A 6,560-nucleotide genomic window follows, 5' to 3' on the forward strand; every position below is an offset into this window, starting at 1 on the left:
GAGAGAGAGAGAGAGAGAGAGAGAGAGAGAGAGAGAGAGAGAGAGAGAGAGAGAGAGAGAGAGAGATAGAGACACGCCGCGCGCTAACTACCAAAGATACGGCGCAATATTAACTGCGCTGATGACAACCCATCCCACACACATAATTAAAGGCCCATGACGAAGCGCCATAATATGTCACACTATATTATAGTGTAGGCTGAACACTGCGAGCGCCCTCTAGCGTATGCCAGACACTCCAAGCGCCCTCTAGCGTACGATATACACTTTGAGAGACCTCTAGTGTAGGCCGAATACTGCAAGCGCCCTCTAGCGTAGGTTGAACATTGCGAGCGCCCTCTAGATGTGGACGAAAGTGTATCCAAAGCCAAGCGCCGATATTTGACACAATGTGTGGATTTAAAAATAGATATTCCACAATAGATATAGACATATTTTAAGACAGATGAGCAACTGCAGATAAAGGCAAGACTAAAATAGACAATATTTTTAGGTTCTCTAGCACCTTCATTAGAACTTTGTACTTACTTTTTTTTTACGCACCAAGAATGCTAATGTGTTATAGTACGTGTGTATCTGTGTGCGTGTTACTATGTTCATTGGGTTTGTATTAGTAAGTATTGTTTTATTAACGCCTTATTAATTGTTTTGTTTTAATAATAATTTGTTTTATTATTATTATTTGTTTGGTTGCGTAGGTGACGAAACGTTACCTCTACGTTGTGTCGCGAGTAAGGAGAGAAAGAAAAAAAGCAGTTTCGTTTCTAGACGCGATCACAATGTTACACCAACGGATAGCAGTTTTTAGATATTAGTTTCTTTATCACTTCAAACATGTTACTGTTGCATTGTATGTTAGATGTGTAGATAGCGTTGTAGTCTCGTGTAGCAACTTGCGTGTATGGCTGGCGGAAAAGCAAAAGGAAAGGAAGGCTGGCAAGATGCAGCTCACAAAGGAAAGCAAGCAAGTACAGACTTCGCACATAGACTTTCAAGCTCAATTAGTGGATTGATGTAGATTTCTAGCCAATACTCGTGTCGTGCATTCAACCATATAAACGCCATATAACAGAAATAAATAGTTCATCATATGCATATAATATATTGATTTGTTTTTTTTACATTTTCTGTTGTAAGTCAACTCTCAAGAGTACTCCTAAAAGCCTAGTCAGATCAGCAAACGACGGCATTGAATATTATACTCACACGCACGTGTGATGAGAACTAAAACGAGGCATATCAACGTGCGCACATGCACAGCGCCTGGCGCAGTAACGTACGTTCAATCGTAAGATTTTTAGGCCTACTGTTCTCTCTACTAAACGCTATGTTAACACCACTACGCAACAAGCTTTAAACAAAAATCTGCACCATATTGACAGTTTCTGCAATCTAACAATCATTGTCTGTGTCATCGACAGCCAGCGCCCCCTGGCGGTGCCCGTACGGGGGACGCCGCGTGTGGGGTTGCGCAACGGTAAACTCTATAGTCTGGCTTGAGAGCGCGCGAGAGACTGAACGCGCGCGCGCGCGCCTTCTCTACAGATACGTTTTGAAACGGCATCAAAGGGAAAATTATCATTTTTTCGCCCTTGTGTGTGGGAGCGGACGTGCCTCTGTACTAACGCGCGCCGACGCGCTCACGACGTCTCCCTCACCCTCCACGCGCATGCGCACTGTGGCATGGCCCCCGCGCATGCGCACTGACGAGGCGAGGGATGAGGTTAGCGACGCGTTGACAGGGGCGCGTCGCTCTCACAAGCATAGACATCGGAAAGACACTGTAAATATTTCAATGAATCACAGAATGGTTCGAGCAGCTCACAGGTGACGACCCCTTCCCCTCCTCCCTCGTGGCTCTCCCTTCCCCTCCCTCATTCTCTTCACTCTCTCTCTCTCTCTTTCTCCCCCTCTCGTTCTTTTTTTCTCTCTCTCTCTCTCTCTCTCTTTCGTTCTCTTGCTCTCACGCGCGCGCTCTTTTCACCCCCTCTCTCTTTGTATTCTACATCTCATCCTCTCTCACGCCCTCTCTCCTCTCTATTTGGCTATCCCTCCCGCCACTTTCTTGTCCTCTCTCATTCCACCTCTCCTTCTTTCTTTCTATTCACTTTCATTCTTTCTCTCTCTCTCTCTCTCTCCCATTCGCTCGCTCTACCCCGCCTTCTTGCTGCGTTCGGTGACCTTGCACATACGTTATCACAAAGTGCATAAATCGGGAGCCGCCAGCACTACACACACATAAACGCCTCGATCACCCTGCATATCAGCCAGCCCTGCATATCAGACACGCAAAAAATATCCGAAAAAACGTAATATACACAAGAAACAACACGGAAATCGTTGGCATCATCGAAGTCTTCCTGCAATTAAATATGACGAGAGGTGGAGAGAGATTCGCCGCGCCGTGAACTCGAGCTGCTCACGGCAACGACATCCTCCTGCACGCACCGGTTCAATACCCGGTGAAACACGCGGAATGCGTGAACGGCAGGTCGGTCGGTCGGGCGGCAACACGGATAGTGCTTGTCACTACTGCTGCTGATAATGATGATGGTGATGGTGACGTGAAATATAATCACCATCATTGTCGTCGTCATTATTATCATGATCATTATCATTATCATTATTATTATTATTATCATCATCATCATCATCATCATCATCATCATCATCATCAACAACATCATCATCATTAGCAGCAGCAGTGCGAGCGCACTACAAGCTGACCAAACGAATCTCCGGATGCACTTCGTATGCACGACTACAAACGGCAATCGTAGGAATATGCCGACGCACGCACGCACGCACGCACGCACGCACGCACGCACCGCCGCATCGAGACGAGCCGGCGAGCCGCGCGGTGAATCTCCCTCCACGTGTAGAATAATAAAACAATAAAAAAATGCACTCTCGAATTGCAGATTGCACCCAGCGATGTCGCTATCTAAAAGAAAAACCTTGGCTGCGCGCGCTGGGACGCTGGTTTTCCCACGACAAAAAAAATTAACACGGAATGTTCCAGTGGAATTGAACTCCAGAAACACAGATGGGCTCCCCACCCCCAATACTTCTCCCCTCGAACGAGCTAAAACTTAACTCAGACTCGCTCGACGCCGTAAAAACAGGCGGACACGCCCGGGGGCCATCTGCTTTTTATACGTTAGCGTCAGACAAATATTGTCGGACGTCGGCAAAGAAGAGAAGCGACGATCAGATTCGTAAGACACGGGCGTAATGGAAGCGAATTGGCAACAAGAAAAGTAAAGCGACATCGGAAGACGTGCTGCGTTCGTTCCGGTATCGCGCGATGGTTAAACAATGAAAACGTTTATTCGTAGCTCAAAATAAACCCCCGGCCCGTGTTGGGCAGTTGACATACTACGGGGGCAAAGCGAGATCTTTTTCCGACCGAATATTGAGAAAAAAACAAAGAACGTGGGTCGCCCACGGGCTCTGTTGAACTTTAGAAATAAATAAACGCGAATTTTCAACAACACGAATCGTGGTGGAAATCTTTTTTTAATTTCCACACGTTTTTTTGTAAGGAAGTGGGCACCGTGGTTCGCTGTCCCGATCAAGTGGCGCCCTCTGTCGGACAAAGTAAGAGACTATTTGCGCCTGAGTAACTGATTCTATGAAATGCAAGAATTACATTGCTGACTAGATTGATCTGACCTTTGTCACCAACGCGACCCCAAAAAAGGCCCACGGTTGTAATGGAAAGGATTGCTTCGAGAACACGTGCGTCCGTGACGTCCCCACACGCGCCCCGTGACGTCATCGCGAACACCCATTGACATTATTGCCAGCGCCACGTGACGTCATCGCATACGTCACGCGACTTTCGTTCAGCTGATCATCTCTGCAGGTTACGCCGGCAGACGATTCATCCGATAACCAGCACACACACACACACGCACACACACACGCACACGCACACGCACACATGTCGCGTCAGCACGGTTTCCGTTGAAAGCTCTCTACACACTAGTGTACAATGTTTTTGATTAGCGACATTTAATGCGATAAGGGGATACTCTTAAATTACTCTTTACACGCTTGATAGCCAATTTTTGTTTGGGTTTTCTTTGCTCTGCATGCAAAAATTATATTTCCCACTCCCAAAAAACTCTCATAAATAAATATCATACATTTTCGAACGAGGTCAAGACTACACCGTGCGCCGATAGGGGGCGCACGGGCCAAGGTCGATATTCCATGTCATTGCCACAGCCGCACAGACACCCCGGCCATCCCCAGACCCTCCGTGGACACCCTGCCTCCTTTAGCATGTGCTATTACTCACCGCTACCGGCCATCTCAACGGAAGACGCGTCCAAACGCGGAAAAATCAGTTTTTTTCAACGCAGCACACAGATTTCTCCGATCCCACACACCCTCCTCTCTGAACTGTGAATGCTCAACGTTGAAGACGATCTGTGTACAGCTCCCTCCCCCCTCCTCCCCCTCCTGAATCCACCCTCCTTATAGTCAACCCTTATAAGAACACGGGTCTCATCGAACGCTGTACAATCTCCCCCCCCTCCTCCTTGCGTCTCGCTAGCCCTCAATGCGATCACGAACGCGAGAGCAGCGCGCGCGATGTCTGAATGAATATTGCTTCGTACTTTGGTGTGAATGAATATATTACTGTTTTAGCTACTCGTCTATCGCCACCTGGCGAGGTGGCGCCACGCGTCATAGATTCGCAGTTCCAACGCGTGAATGCCGCAAAACGTCAACGCGACTACGGCTGTACAGGACTCGCGCCACCAGGTGGCGCAAGAGTCGACAAAAATACAGGGGGGGGGACCTATTTATTCAGTATAGTCGCAGCTATAGCCGCTAACTGAGCCCGAGGCCTGCTGCATCATCATGCAAGCATCTACGGCTCGCACCGTGAAAAATAAAGGGCTGTCCCCCTCCCGCGAACAAGTACACGACACGCCACCGTCGCTGCGCGATTCTCAACGGTTCCTCTTTACGACGATCGCTGAATGGAAATCATGAGAAAAATACTGCTTTGCGAGTGCCGTGGAGTAACTTCTGCAGAATTCCGAGGTTCCCAACAAGGAAAGGCAACGTTACTTATCGTCACGGCACTCTGGTTATTGGCGGAAGACTGACGTGTCCGGAATGAGTTAACCCTATCCCCCTTCTCCCCACACACGCACAACCTGGAAGGTAAGGCAGAAGTGCAAGGACTGCAAATCAAACCTTCAATTTCACCCTTTTCAACCTTCAATGGAAAACTATTATCTTGTGTGCCATTCCTCCCCCTTTCTCTCCCTCTCTCTAACACTTCCCTAGGTGCCGAACACGCCTTCGTATGCAGACACGCAGGCTCGCACACGTACACATTAGCCGACTCTCTCCTTCGCCGTAACAAATGCACTCCTCTACACTCTAACCTGTCTCTCACTAGATATTATACACTAACCACATTGAGACCGCGTTACATTGAGACCGATTCCTTCTAGGGGCGCAGTCAGATGCACCAACGACAGGTCCACGTTAGAACTATCGCATCATCCAAGACGAAAAACCGCGATCGCGACATGTCGTTCCACCACCACACGCATAACAGCGACGACGCATCGGACGAACGCCGCCTAGTTGTGTGTTCCCAGCGGCGACCGATGGAATCCTTCCAGGCTTTTCCAGGAACATTCCCAACGTGATAAGCTCCCACCCTCTGCGTCGGACGAATCTCCCCGGGTCAAAGGGGAACCGGAAAACATCCCACCGGGAAACATCCTATCGGGATGACTTCCGCATGTGGATGCGCCGCGCTCCCGTGACAAGGCGGCGCACAGGAAGCTCCTCTCTCGACGTTGCCATGACGACAAGGGCGGACGACGGATCTCTGTGCGAGGAACGTGTGCGTGTCCACGGTGTGCGAAGCTTTCTCGCAGTTCCTACGACTTGCGGCTGTTCGTTCATCCTCGGCATGTTCAGCAGACGACGTAAGGAACAACCGTGGTTCGGAGAAGGAACAACCTGCACGTTCCGAACGTAATGGAAGAACAGTCAAGGTTCGGAGAGGGAACAACCTGCACGTTCCGAACGTAATGGAAGAGCAGTCAAGGTTCTGAGAGGGAACAACCTGCATGTTCGGCACACGGTGGGAGGAACTCCCGCAGATGGAAGAATGGTCGTGGTTCTAAGGGAACAACCTAAATGTTCAGCACCCAATGGAAGAATAGTCACGATTCGGAAAAGGAACAACCTGCACGTTCAACGCACAATAGAAGAACGATCGTGGTTCAGAGAGGGAACAACCTGCTTGTTCAGTGCACAACGAGCTTACTGATGGAGGCGGGCGGGTGGGGGAACGCGCGTAAATGAAGACGTCAGAAGGAAGACACCGTGACGCGCCGCTACAGCGGCAATAACTGCTGAGTGCAGCGCGACCACACAGAGGGACCAGGGATAACAGCTCTCATAAGCTGACGAGTGGATGAGGATCCTGAGGAGGAGGAGGAGGAGGAAGAAGAGGGAGAAGAATGAAGAGGAGCACCAGAAGTAGTAGTAGTAGTAGTAGTAGTAGTAGTAGTAGT

This window comes from Priapulus caudatus, unplaced genomic scaffold (assembly GCF_000485595.1).
Source record: "Priapulus caudatus unplaced genomic scaffold, Priapulus_caudatus-5.0.1 Scaffold91, whole genome shotgun sequence".
Lineage (NCBI taxonomy): Eukaryota > Metazoa > Priapulida > Priapulimorpha > Priapulimorphida > Priapulidae > Priapulus > Priapulus caudatus.